This window comes from Carcharhinus amblyrhynchos, chromosome 8 (genome assembly GCF_965287045.1).
Source record: "Carcharhinus amblyrhynchos chromosome 8, sCarAmb.v2.hapA, whole genome shotgun sequence".
Taxonomy (NCBI): domain Eukaryota; kingdom Metazoa; phylum Chordata; class Chondrichthyes; order Carcharhiniformes; family Carcharhinidae; genus Carcharhinus; species Carcharhinus amblyrhynchos.
Window position 1 is genome coordinate 8750478 of NC_137331.1, and position 14653 is coordinate 8765130.

Genomic DNA, 14653 nt, shown 5'->3' on the forward strand with positions numbered 1-14653 from the left:
CATGTCTGCAGGTGCTGGGGGCACAGAGTTCACACCTCCTCCGAAATAAGGGGTTACAGCGCCCTTATGTCTGGTAAACAACCTAGTTTGACCAGAAAGTTTCTTTTGTCCTGGAGATGACCCATATCCTATGTATTCAGTTGTCTGGATTGCAGTCTGTTTATCTCTGTCTTTTAGGCTGCAGCCTGTCGTTTTAGTTCTTGCCCAATTGTCCCAGAGTGCTTTACAAATTGCTATTTTAGATGGCCCATTTGGCCACAGTCCCCCCTTTGATCCTGAATGTGAAGCGTGATGGATCATAAACTCAGGACCAGTACCTGTCAGGAATTCCCCAGTCACTCAACAATCAAGCAAGGCTGAGGCATTGGCATGCACAGTAATAATACATTCCTTCAACATATTCCAGAAGCTAGAGACAACAACACTTTACAAATGCAAACAACCATATATTTTAAACACCATTATTACAATAAACTAATTACCCACAAATATAGACAATCTGATATTCCCAACACCATTATTACAATAATTACCCATAAATACAGACAATCAGACATTTGCAACGCCATTATTACAATAAACTAACTATAAACCAACATTCAGATAAACATTAGAATGAAGTGTTTGTAGATCTGAGGCACCTTTTGGTAGTAGAATCTCCGATGGCTCATTAGTACAAATCGTAAAATGGCAGGCTTCCTATAAACATTGCTCTACTGAATTAGAGGGGACCATGGTTCAAGGGCAGATCCTATGTTCTGTCTCCTGGTGATCCTCTTTTTCCATCGGCTGAATTGGACTATGAGGATGATTAGGTATGATGTGGAGATGCCGGCGTTGGACTGGGGTAAACGCGGTAAGAAGTCTGACAACACCAGGTTTAAGTCCAACCAATTTATTTGATAGTAATCCCACAAGCTTTCGGGGTTTGCCCCTTTGTCAGGTGAATGGAGAGTTCTGGCCTCAGACAGACCATATAACAGCACAGACAGTTTAATCTGTAAACTGTCTGTGCTTTATATGCTCTATCTGAGGCCAGAACTCTCCATTCACCTGACAAAGGGCAAACCCCGAAAGCTTGTGAGTTTACTATCAAATAAATCGGTTGGACTTAAACCTGGTGTTGTCAGACTTCTTACGATGATTAGGTATACCAGGGTGACCAAAATCAATACTTACCGCCAGGTGTGACATTATGAAAACAAATGGATGGATGTGGCTGTTTGAGCCCCAGTTCCAAAGGTCATCCCACTAAGAGGTGACTTTAATTTCTTTAATCCTTTTTTTCACCTTTTGTGTCTGCTGTAATCCTTTGGTGAAGATTCTGTGGGCTGTAGCCAATTTTGCCCAAATCAGGTTCAATTCCTCTGCCAGGAGTTTTAGGCTTGTCATATTTCTCATGGTACTCCCCTAGAGTCTCTCAGAGCTCCTCAGTGGCATTCAAATCTACCCTCTCCCTCTTATGAATGTCTGTTAGTTGAATGAGGCCCACCCTGGCTGGTATGTTTGGTTTGATACAGAATGTAGTGTTAGTAATGTTACAATGTTTGGTGCTATCCTGATATTGTTTCAGGGAGGTGGTGAGACAGTGTCTCCCTGCTCCCTTGTAAGCCACTCAAGTTATGTCTGTGTCCAGGCTACGAGCTTCTACTGGGCAATTTAGGCTAGTGTTTGTTCTGAAGCCACACAGTGCATGCTCATGTAAGTAAACTGGGTATGAGCATGTGATTATTTCGTCAGTTTGCTGATATCTGTCCAGAGTAGTGCCTATGAGCCTCCCTTCTTTCTCCACTGCGTATGGTAAAGTGCCATCGTGCCCTATCCAGATATCCTCATGGATAGTCCCTATATTTTCCACTTCAAAGACCCTCAGTCCGACCCCATCATCAGTGATTTCCCTGGAGTCCCTTTTCAGTCATCATTGAACCAGACTTTGGTCAACTGTCGCATTTGGCATCCAGATAACTCGAGGTGTTTCTTACCCTAAGCAAGTGTTCCATCTGTTCATCACTAATCCAAGACAGAACCTGTCCACTGCGTACCTGCTCTAGGTTTTCCCTTAGTTGTTCTATCATCCACTGTCCACATGCGCTACATAAAGTCCAGTTCTGTCGGTCATCATCCTCGAATTTTTCCCTGATAATTTGATTGATTGTCTTGGCATGTCCTTCTAACACAGCTACCTTGAGGCTGCTGGTCGTGTTCCCAGTCAGTTCCCTTTCAGGATCTTGTTGATTGTCCTCATTGATAGAACTTAGTGTCTGTTTAACCTGTTGGGTCAGAACTCTAAGTTTATTGTCCAGGTCAGCTAAATCAAAGGCATTGATGGTTGCTACCCCTGCCCCGTATGCTGTGGCCATGTCATTGACTAACTCCCTCCTGGATCTTTCCTGTCTTTCATTTATTCTTACCTTCTGTCCTAACAGTCTGCGAGTTAAGTGGAGGTACAATCTCTTAAATTGGGCAGAGCACCATTCTGGCAGATGGGTCCCAACTATATCCACCACCACAGGTACCAATTCGTGGTGAATATTGTTTTTCCTGTGTGCTTTAGTATCAATCCATTCTGTGGTCCGGGGGTGGCTTCAGGACAAATCGAGTGGGATGTGTCTGGGGTTGACTTTGGCCCAGTTCTTATTTCATATAATGCAAAGTTCCCCTCTGAGTGTCTCAGGGCACCGCTGCCCGAGTTCTAATCCCTCTTCAGGGCTATTGGCCAGACATCCAATTTCAGGGCACCCATTATTTGAAAATCCCCACTATGGTGACACTCAGATAATATTCAGTTGAACTGCCATTTTGTTTTTTTGTATACCAGCCACTGGTTGTTACACCCAAACAATATATTCTCCTTGGGGTGTACCCATAACACACCCTCCTCACATTCCCCTGTGTCAGGTGGGGCAAACCATAAATAACTGGGATACCACAAGTTCATCTTGCTTGGAATGTCCTGTGTGTTTATCCAGACGATGAGTCCGATGAGGTAGATTGTAGGTTGCATCTCTGTCGTCGTTCGTCACTGTCCTGAGAAGATCAATGTAATTTCTGCTGTTATCATATCTAATATTTGATGTATACACATATATTTAAAGTGTCCGTGCCCCTCCCCACTTTTTTTTTGAACACTTATTTGAGAGTGGTGTGGTCAGGAGGACCCGGGTATCTCAAGCGTCGATTACATGTCGTAATTTTTTAAATTCTAATTGTGGAGCACTGCAGAGCAATTTTTGTTTAGAATAGACAAGTCATGGGGTTGTCAGAAAAGAGCTTATTTAACTGGCCAGCAAAATCAAGGCCGCAGTTTTAGTCCAGCAGTAGTCACCGTTAACTATAGGGATTCAAACAGCACTGGAATCGGTCTGTAATGGCCTGAAGAGGTGTCTGCTCTATAAGTGTGTTGGAGTTTGAAAATGTGTCCCTTTAACATTAGGGGTAAAGAGATGGCTCTTCTATCATTAGAACACTGGAAATAAAACTCTCAGTGTCACTTGAAACGCAGAGCAGCTGCATATTGTACCAAACTTTCGCACTAAGAGTTTTTTTTATTTTGTTTCCTGTTGAGAGTGTAGCTCAGTTGCCTTGAAGATTTTAAAATTTAGCACAGCTGCCTGAATGACGTTAAAATTTAGCATATCTGCCTCAAAGATTTTGAAATGTAGCGTAGCTGCCCAAAGGTGTGTATAATTTGCTCAATGTTGTCTTAACTAGAGAAAGCTGGCAAAAGAGTTGGCATCAGATTATATAAGTAACCTGGTTAATCGTACTAGCAGCGTACAACCACTTGTAGACTGGTGTTTCCATCAGAGACTCTTGTACCTTGCATTGGTCTGTACTGTAGGCTGGATTTCATCATCTGGAGCACCTTAGATTCCTTTATTCAGCATTTTCGTTAATCAGTTGTCCAACGGAGACTCATCTTCTGAATCATTTATCTCAAGGGGCTCCATCATTATATCCTCACCTGGTTTCCATACCTGTGTCTGTTCACTGGACTGCACTGTGGGATCTGCGTTCTAATCAAGATTCAGGGGTCCTTTATTCTCGTGTCCCAGTCTAATTAATCTGTCTGTCTGATCCCTTATCCATGTGGGGGATGCAGCATTGGGTGACCCCATCAAAATAATCCAGTGAGCTTTAGTCAGGGTCTCACTGTTGGGTCTGGGGCTGTTAAGGCTTATGTCTAAGGGAGAATCCATAATGCTGTGAGGGCCGATATCTGGCGATTCACGCCAGTCCTCTAGGGTGCACAAGTCTCTTGTTATGTCTGGATCGATTAGTATCCCGAGGGGCACTTCAGGCGTGGACGAGGCTCTCGGCTGTAGTGTGGTAGGGGTAAGGATCTGGTCTGAACCTGAAAGTGGATGAGAAGGTGTCCGAGGAAATACATTTCCTGGGTGAGGCCATTCCGGTCGCTTAGTGTCATCCTCCCCTATCTCTAATGAGAGGTGGTGGAAGTGATTAATCTGAGTTCCGGAAAGTTTCAGTTGATTGACGTGGTACCAACCAGTTCTCCCACTGGCGATTAGGACTCTATACACTGAGGGGCTTATTTTGTCAGTGATGGTGTGTGGACCTCGGGGACAAGAAAGAACTGGAGTTGTAGAGGGCAATCATTACCTGCTGGCCAACTTGTATTCTACTGGGTGTACCAGTTTATCAAAATATGTCTTGCTCTGTCTCTTTCTAACTCCTAATCGGACAGCCGCGGCTAACTGGGCTGCTTTAATGATTTTGGTTAGCTACTGGACGGCTTTCTCGTGGGTGAGCGCTGTGATAGCAGGCTCAGTTAAATCAAACCCCAATAAATATTCAGCTCCCCTCATAGGTTGGCCTGTCATTAATGTGTGGTAGGTGGGGGAGTGAACCCAGTAGAACTGGAAATGGTGTTACGCACCATCATGAGGGCAAGGGGAAGTACTATGTCCCATGTCGTATTGTTTTGCTGCACTGTTTTTCTAATGATCTCTTTTAGCGTTCAGTTCATGCACTCTACGATTCCACTGGATTGTGGATGGTAGGCGATATGGAATTTCTGCTTGATGCCGGACATAGCCATAATGTTCTGCATCACCCACCTGGTGAAATGTGTCCCTTGGTCGGACTCTATGCTGCGGGGAAGACCCCATCGTGTAAACGCCTGTTGGGCTAATATCTTTGCAGTGGCCTTAGCTGTGTTGGATCTAGTGGGGAATGTCTCGACCCATTTGGTGAAAGTGTCTATTATTGTCAGGACGTATTTAAATCCATTCCTACATGACAGCAGTAGGCCGATATAATCAATTTGGAGATTTGTCCAGGGCCTTCTACTGGGCGTGTGTGTCTTATCTCCGCTTTCCTGGCATACCGATCAGGGTTGTTCTGGGCACAAATTAAACAATTATCGATATAATGGGCAACATCGTCGTGCAGTTTGGGCCACCAGCATAATTCTTTTAATCGCTCGATTGTTGTCTCTATGCCCTGATGGCCATGTCCACCGTGGTACTGTTAGATGAGCCGATTTCTGTCCTGGGTAGGGACTACGTATGTGCCTGCCTTTAATATCAAACTATCCTGAATCTGTATTTTGTCCTTCCATTTCTCACATGGGGCTGGGTAGACTCCGTCTAAAATTTGTTTTAGGGAACTGTCAGTGCATTGCGCCTGGACCAGGTCGGCTATATTAGTTTGGCAAATCGTCACAGTGTTTACTCGCTCTCCTACAGGCGGCTGCCAAAACTGTCCTGCACGAGCACTGGCTTTGCCTAGTGCATCAGCCTTACAGTTACTAGGTGGGGGGAGGTCCTGTGGTGGCTTCTAACCTTAATGATCCCATATGTGCATCCTTCAGTGGCCTGCAGAACATATTTTAATAAGGGGGCTGACCAAGTGTACTGCTGTCCTTGGAAGGTAAAGGCAAACTTGTGCTGGCAAGACCGATTTAAAGGGATGGACCAGAAGCCGTTACTAATATCTAGTACCGTGAAAAACTTTGCCTGGGTTTCCTGTCTCAAGATGGTGATGGGGCTTCTGGTTACTGTGGGGGCCATGAGTGGGGTAACCTTATTTAATTCCCGGTAGTTGAACGTTAACCTCCCTGATCCGTCTACCTTCTTCACGGGCTATATCGGTGTATTATTTGTGGATGCCACTTGTCTCAACACCCCCGGTTGTAATAGACTATCAATTACCTTGGCCACCGCCCTCTCTGCCTGTTTGGGGAAACCGTATTGTCTCTGTGGTTTTGGATCCGGCCCTTCAATTAACACCTCCCCAGATATCTGGCCACCAGCATGTTTATGCCGCGCAAACACCCCATTGTTCCTTTGAAGCACCTCCCCGATGGCTGGATCACTGCTAATCGTTAAGGGATCAAACTAGAATTCCCCTATTGTGCTAACCCTATTAGTATATGTCCCAACTGGAATGATTGATGGCTCTCTGCTAATCATAGCCATCTGCCAAATGCATCGATTAGCTGGATCGAATGAAAGGTTACATTTATTCATATAATTGGACCCCAGGATGTGTTCAGCACTTGGGGCAAGGTCAGCTAATACTACTGGATGGTCACACACCATGTTACCTAGGTGGACCTGTACAGGGCTTGTAATGCATCCATCCTGCATGTGTCCTATGAATCCACTGAGTGTAATTGTGCCCATAGTTGGCCAAGGGATGTCTGTTTTTAATTTTGATACATTTAGGGTAGTTCAGAAGCCTCCGGTATCCCAAAGGAATTCTACGAGATGGCCTTGTACCTCGTCGTTAGCTAGGGGTCTCCCTACACATCCCACCTGGTGCTACAGACCCAAGTTGGGGAGGCCGGGCACTGTCAATCTCGAGTTCCATAGGCGGGGACAATTGGATGTAGTGATGGGCCCGTGCTTATGGTATGCATGGGATGACCAGGACCTTCCATCGTTGGTAGGCGGTGTTCTCTCTCATACCTAGGAGCTGCCCTAACTGGTGGAGCTGGTGGTCCTGGTAGTCTCGGGGACCGTGTATATGGCGGCGGAGGACTCCTACAATCTCAGGTGAAGTGTCCTGGCTGCCCGAAATTAAAACATGCCCCTCTATCTCTCCCGGGGGCTGCTGTGTAAGGTGAAGCTGTACCTCTCTGATATTGGTGATCCCCTCTGCCCTCATTTCTCCGTACTGGACCCTGGCTAGCCCTCATTCTCACCTCCCTTTCTGACCGTGACATTGAGGGTCCCTGAACTTCCTGTTCCCAGATTTGAGCTAAGCGTCGGAGAACCCGTGCTTCATTGTGTGTGGTTTCTACGGATTCAAAATTAGTGCAGGCTTTCTTGCCTTCCTCTGTGGTGTGCGAGGCTAATGTCCTAGCGCATTTGGATGAATCAGCTTCATTTAATCCAGCCCGATCTAATTCCCCATATACTCCAGTGAAGTGGATCCACAAATGACTGGTAAAGGCAGTCGGATGTTCCCCTTTCCTCTGTCTACATTTATTTAAACCGTCTACAGGATCCCCTTTATTAAATATCGCTTCCTTAATTTTGTTTAAGAGTCCTTCCCCGATATTTTGAGGGGCTGGCAGGGCAGACTTGCTTAAGCACATGACTATCAGCTTCACCTCTTCCCTTTCACCTAGCCCATGCATTATCTTCTGCTGCCTAAAGAAACTGTGTGGATCAGGCGATGGCTCAAAGGTTGTGATTTTATTTGCGATTTTGGCCAATTGTGCCACCGTGAACAGGGTTGTAGTTGTAGATGTAACAGCTGGGCCCTGAGACTCTCCTACCTGAGAGTCACCAGGTGCATTGGTACTGGAGGTGAATCTGGGGTGCAGTGGATATGACTTCCCCTGGGAAAGATGGCGGTGGACCCCAGTCCTCGGTTTGCGTAACATAAAGTCTAGCATCCTCCTTTTAACTCTTCCCAATCCACATTATTTATCTCCTGTTCCTGTACTGTCCGGAAGGTACACATAAATCCATTTTGATAATAAGGATTCCAGCCATGAAATTTCTCGCTGGCATTTGGAGTGGTCAGCGGTTGCTTGTCTCTGTTCTTTACTGGCTTGATGTAGTGCTTTTATTGCTGCCTGCAGATCAGTGCACTGAGCTTCCAATTGTGCTACTGCTGCTCAGCTTCACCTTTGGCCAAGACAGCGTGCTGGGTGTCTTGGTAGCTCTCTCATTCTGGGTTTGAAAATTGCCCAGATGTAATAAATTTGCCTGGTTGTTTCTCCTTAATTCATCTACCTCTCTATCCTTTTCAGCTCTTATCTGCTCTGTCCTCTCCTGCTGTGGCTCCTCTAGTTTCTTAATCTCCTCTTCCTTCTCAGCTCTTATTTGTTCTATCCTCTCCTGCTGCTGTTCCTTCAGTTTCTCAATCTCCTCCTCCTTTTCCTCCTGTGCCCGCTTCAATTCCTCCAGTTCCTTACCAACTGCATTTAATGCTTTTTCTGTTCCTAGGAGCAGCTCACAATGGCAATTTCTTTCTCGCTTTTGTCTGCCCGTTTTCCCTGAACTTTCCTTAGATCATCCCAATACTTCCGCCCTAGGAATCCTGATCCCGTCTCAGTATTGGCACAAGATTCTGCCCACAAGGGCCACCCTTTCTTCTTAATAAATTCCCTGATTTTTGTTTCCCATATGGGACATTTCTCAGTCTGTGCTGTTTCCTGCCATTCACAACAAGGGGTGGGGAGTTGATCGGACTGCGGGTACGGCTTTGGGCTATGTTCCGGTCCTAATCCCTACGGACTCTAATGCAAACCTACGGAGTTTACCCTATCCTCCTTGTTAGGAACAATGCATGCACAATAAGCAATTTCCCGAAAGCAGTTATTTGTCCAATAAGGAGTTTACACCTGTTGGCTCTGAGTTTTAAATAATCGTTTAATATAGATTCTGCGGGATTCGATGTCGGAGCAACAAGTTATTTCTTGTCGATGTCCCGACGGAGTCGCCAATTGTTGTGCCTGCTGCACAATCTGTTTTAACGGTGAACAAATAACTGTGAGTAGACATCTGGTTAGTTCAATCAAGATTTATTTAAGACACACAATCAATAATCAATTATCTTACAGCAAATTCTCAAGTTCGAGTCCAAGACCTTGACTTAACTTTGCATGACTGGCAGGTACCCAAGCAAATATTGGTCTTTATCCGTGCATTGTTCTCGGTCGTCCTCTGCACAGTCTGGTCCTTTGTTCCGATCTGACACTCTGGCTCTGGTCTTTCTTCCTTTCTTGGGTGCGGTGGCTCTCTTCATGCTGGTCGTCGCTGGCAATGGTCACCGGTGTTATAGCTCGTTCGTGGGGTCAGAGAGAGAGAGAGCTTCTTGGTTGTGCAGCACTCTTTATACCCCTTTGGGTTTTGCGCTCCTTTTGGCCATTGCCAATCAATCGATCAGGTTTTGATCACCCTGATCAATAAAGTCCAATCGTGTGCTGCCACACCAATCTCTGGGTGTGTCCCCAATGGCCAATGTTTGCAGGTGCTGGGGGCATGTAGAGTTTATACCTCCTCCCAAATAAGGCGGTCCTTATGTCTGGTAAACAACCCAGTTTGACCAGAAAGTTACTTTTGTCCTGGAGATGACCCATATCCTGTGTATTCACCCGTCTGGGTTGCCGTCTGTTTATCTCTGTCTTTTAGGCTGCAGCCTGTCGTTTTAGTTCTTGTCCAGTTGTCCCAGAGTGCTTTACACGTCACCATTGTAGATGGCCCATTTGGCCACAGAATTGAATTGAATTGAGTGGCCTTGTCCTGCTACAGTAACAGAGGGCACAAGGGAGAGAGCTGATTGTTAAGTAGCAGAACCAGGAGGATGAAAGAGCACGAGGAACAAGGAGACTGAGAGCAGATAGCAGAGTGCTGTTGGTGAGGAGCATCTGGTAACATCTGGCTCGGTCACCATAATCATGGAGGGGATTGCAGAGGACCGAGTGCTTAACAGGAGGAAGAGCAGTCAACAAACACCAGTTTAGAAAGTGACATGGAGCCAACGAAAGCAGCTGATTGGTGAGTAAGCCCTGGTGAGCATTTTCAATCTATTAAAGTAATTCATTGCTTAATACTGAGGTAGGGACAAAACAAAAGTGTAGAGTAGCACTGTACAATTATAATAGAAGTCCTTGGTAAGAAGCAAGATTCCTCACTGTCATAAATAAGGCCCATAGCTAACGTATTTTTTAAAGGGAGTAACTAATGTAGTCAGGAGGGCTGTCATGGCAGGAGATCTCAGTAAGAAGTCTCACAACACCAGGTTTAAGTCCAACCAGTTTATTTGATAGTAATCCCACAAGCTTTCAGAAACGGTGTTCCTTCGTCAGGTGTGTGGAAGGTTAGCTAGAACCTTCCACACACCTGATGAAGGAACACCATTTCTTCACAGACTTCTTACTGTGTTTTACCCCAGTCCAACGCCGGCATCTCTACATCAGGAGATCTCAGACCATGGATATGCTTGTCCTACACAATGTGGGATGCTTCCAGCATCCCTGGTGACCATATGTGCAGAAGATATGTTCAAATGCAACTTCTAGCTAACCTGATTTTGGAGTTAGAGCTGTGGGTGAACTCTATTTGGAGCATTGCAATGTTCTTGATAGCACATTTAGTGAGGTTTGCACAGGCAGGAAAGGAATGTGTCACACTCTGGAAGGTAGTGCAGGATGCCCCTGCAGTCATCCTTCTCTCGAACAGATACACTCTTCAGATACTGTTGGGGCGATGGCGTCAGGGGAAAGCAGCAGCAGTGAAGTTCACACCACAGTGTGTGGCTCTGCTGCTCAGAGGGGCGGTAGGATAGCGAATGGCAAAGGTATAATGATGGGGGATTCAATAGTTAGGGTCACAGACAGATGCTTCTGTGGCCGCAAATGTAAATCAAGCATGGTATGTTGCCCCCCCTGGTGTTAGGGTCCAGGATGTCATGGAGCAGTTGTAGGGCATTCTGTGGTGGGAAGGTGAGAAGACAGTGGGCGTGATACACATTGGTACCAATGACTTAGATAAACTAAAGGATAAGGACCTGCCAGCTGAGTCAAGAAGTTAGGAGATAAATTAGAATGCAGGACCTCAAATGTAATAATCTCAGGATTTCCCCCAGTTTCACGTGTTAGCCAGAGCAGGAATAAGAGGTTAGAGCAAATGAACAAAAGGTTTGAGAAGTGTTGGAGGGATTCAGATTCTTGAGGCACTGGGACCGGTTCTGGAGAAGGTGGGACCTGTGCAGATTGACGGGCTGTACTCAGGCAGAGCTGGGACCAATGTCCTTCCAGCACTTTTGCTGGATTAGGGGAGTATTTAAACCAGCGTGGCAGGGGGATGGGGTTCCAGGAGGAGGATCAGATGGATAAGATTCAGCTTAGAAAAATGGAGGAAGAAGATTAGCTAGTGCTGTTGAAAATGTAGTGATAGGCTTGGAATTATTGAAGGCAAGTTTTAAATTGACAGGGGTAAACTGTTTATACTTCAGTATAAGGAGTAATACAAACAAGGTAGATAAGTTAAGGGCATGGACACATAGCAGTGTGATGTCATTGCTGTAATGGAAACCTGGCTAAAGGAGGGGTAAAATTGGCAACTCAATAAATCTGGTTATGGAGTCTTCAGACACAATGGAGTGAGAAAAGAAATGAGAGTGAGTAGCACTAATGGTTAAAGAATCAATTCCAGTTGTGAAATGGGATGACATACTGAACAGGTCAACAAACAAGGCTTTATGGCTTGAGCTGAGAAATAAAAAAGAGGCAGTCACAATTCTGGGGGTATACTACCGAACCTCAAACTGTAAAAGGGAGAAAGAATAAATATGAAGGCAAATCTTTGCCTGTAAGAACAAGAGGGCAATAATAGCAGGAGACTTTAGCTGTACCAATATCAACTGCGATTCAAACAATACAAGGGAGAAGAATTCATGAAGTATATCCAGGGACATTTTTCAACCAATTAATGACAAACCCAACAAAAGAAAATGCAATTCTAGATCTAGTTTAGGGGAACCAAGAAAGGTGAATTGATATTTGGCAACGGGTTTAGCATTACCAAGGAACAGGATAGAGATAAAACAGAAATATAAGTTTTGAACTGGAGGAAGGCAAATTTTGTAGGAATGAGAAGGGACTTGGATGAGGTGGACCAGTGAGAAGCACAAAAAAAGCAACATCCTAAATGTACCAAATAGCTAAGTCCCCTCCAGAAATAAGGAAGATTAAACAGAAAAAGAAAATGTACGATAGGCATTAAGAGCTAAGCAATGCAGGTAGCCTAGATGAGTATAGGAAGTGCACGGACAAAGTAAAAAAAGGAAATAAGAAAATCAAAGAAAGGATGTGAAGAAACATTAGCCAATAAAGTTAAAGAAAGCCCAAAGATGTTTTACCAATATATTAATGGTGAAAGGTTAGTTAAGGAAGGAGTGGGACCTATCAGAGATGAAGAAGGTAACTTGTGTGGAGATGCAGAGGCTATGGAAAGGGTTTTACATTGTCTGTGTTACAATGGAAAGGGATGATGCAGATTTAGTACTCCAGGAGGAACGCTGTGAGATATTGACGGGTTAATCATAAAGAGAGAGGAAATATTCAAAGGGTTGGAATCCTTGAAAGTTGATAAATCACCAGGGCCAGATAGACTGTTTCCAAGACTGCTGAAGAGGGCCAGGGAGGAGATAGCAGAAGCTCCGAGGATAATTTTCTAGTCTTCGCTAGATACAGGGGAGGTATCAGAGGACAGGAGAAATGCAAACATTTAAAAATGGATGAAAGGAAATGCCAAACAATTATAGACCAGTTAGTCTTACATTGGTGGCAGGCAAATCAATCTTGACAGAAAGACATGGACTAGACAGGAATGGTCAGCAAGAGTTTGTTAAAAGGAGATCTTGCCTCACAAGCTTGACTGAATTCTTTGAGAAAGTGACAAGGAGAGGTAATGAAGGTGATGCAGTGTATGTTGTGTACATGGATTTTAGCGAGATGTTTGACAAGATCCCACATGGCAGATTGATCAAAAAGGGAAAAGCCTATGGGATACAGGGTAACGTGGCAAACTGGACAAAAAGTTAGCTTAGTAACAGGAAACAAAGGGTAATGGTCGACAGATGTCCTTGCAAATAGAACGTTGTTTCAAGTGGTGTTCCACAGGATTCGGAGTTGGTACACTTGCTGTGCTCAAATCTCCAATCTGTCCTCATCCTGTCATATCCTGTGACAATGCTCGGCACTATCAGCAACTCCACCAATCTTCATGTCATCCACAAATTTATTAATCAGACCATCCACATTTTCCTCCAGATCATTTCTTTTGCTACAAACAACAGAGGTCCCAGCACTGATTCCTGTGGAACATCACTAGTAGCAGATTTCCATTCTGAAAAACACCCTTCCACTGCTACTCTCTATTTTCTGTAACCAAGCCAATTCTGTATACATCAAGCCAGCCCACTCAGAATCCCGTATGATTTTAGTTTTTGTACCAGTCTACCATGTGGAACCTTGTCAAACACCTTACTAAAATCCAAATAAACTACATCTAAAGCCCTTCCTCAATTACCTTTGTGTCTCCACTTCAAAAAACTCAATCAAGTTGGTGAGACATGACCTTCCCCATACAACATCATGCTGCCTGTCACTAACTGGTCCATTTTCTTCCAAAATGTGCATATATCCTGTCCCTCAGTATCTTCTAGTCTTAGAACGGTGACCGTGGGACTCATGGAATGATCATCAACTTTTGTAAAAACCCATTTGCTTCACTAATGTCTTTTAGGGAAGGAAATCTGCTGTCCTCAACCAGCCTGGCCCACAGCAATATGGTTACCTCTTAACTGTCCTCTGAAGTGGCCCAGCAATAGCCAAGGATGGGCAATAAATGCCAGCAACTCCCACATCCCATAAAAAAGAAATACCACTATCTGTCTTTCTTGTGGTCTATTTTGCAAATGTTTTTAGCAAAGTGTTGACCTGCTCTGTTCTTTATATGTAAATTCAGAGACACTTTGAAGCACTCGTGGGCAATAATGGATGAGTCCCAGTGATTACAGCTTCAATCTTTATCATTTGTTCAATGCAGACAAGAAGGAGCAGTCTCTGACTAATGTTCATCGTCCACACCGTACCAGTGTTAGCTTATAAAGGCTCAGATATTTTTCAATGAGAAAGCTAACCTTATAATTCTCTGTAATATCCTCAGTATCTTCTAAATGTTCATAAATAATATAAACCTCTTGTGAAGTTCACTGCCTGTGTGGTTAATATGTGCCCCATTAACGATGTGGTTTCATGTAGGTAACTGTTTAAAAGTGCTATTAAATTCATTATGTCCTGTGTTATGAAAATGTGACAGTGGTTGAATAAGCTGTTTAATGTTTTTGTGCCTAAATAGTGGGGCACAAAGCTTATAAGCAGCAGAAGGTGCTTTGAGATAAAATACTTGCCATTATCGCCACAGTGCAGCAGAGTCTTGTAAGATCTTATCAGTGGTTTCCTGTAGATTAGGTGCTCATGTTAGGGTATAGCTGCTGTAAAAACACTTTTCCATAGTTGATCATGCCTTGTTTAACAAGTGGCTCCTGACTCAAAATGTATTTTATATGCAGAATTAAATGTCTCTGAGTGTTTTATCGTTTTCATTACTCTCTGTCATTTAGCGGGACTCTTTGAGGTATTTTTCAATCCAAAATTAGCCCACAC

General features: G+C 44.3%; 1 protein-coding gene across 1 annotated transcript in view; it reads left to right on the forward strand.

Moving 5' to 3' along the window:
* pou6f2 (POU class 6 homeobox 2) overlaps positions 1 to 14653 on the forward strand; it is a 534150-nt gene that overhangs the window by 439822 nt on the left and 79675 nt on the right. The gene's annotated exons all lie outside the window — the stretch shown is intronic.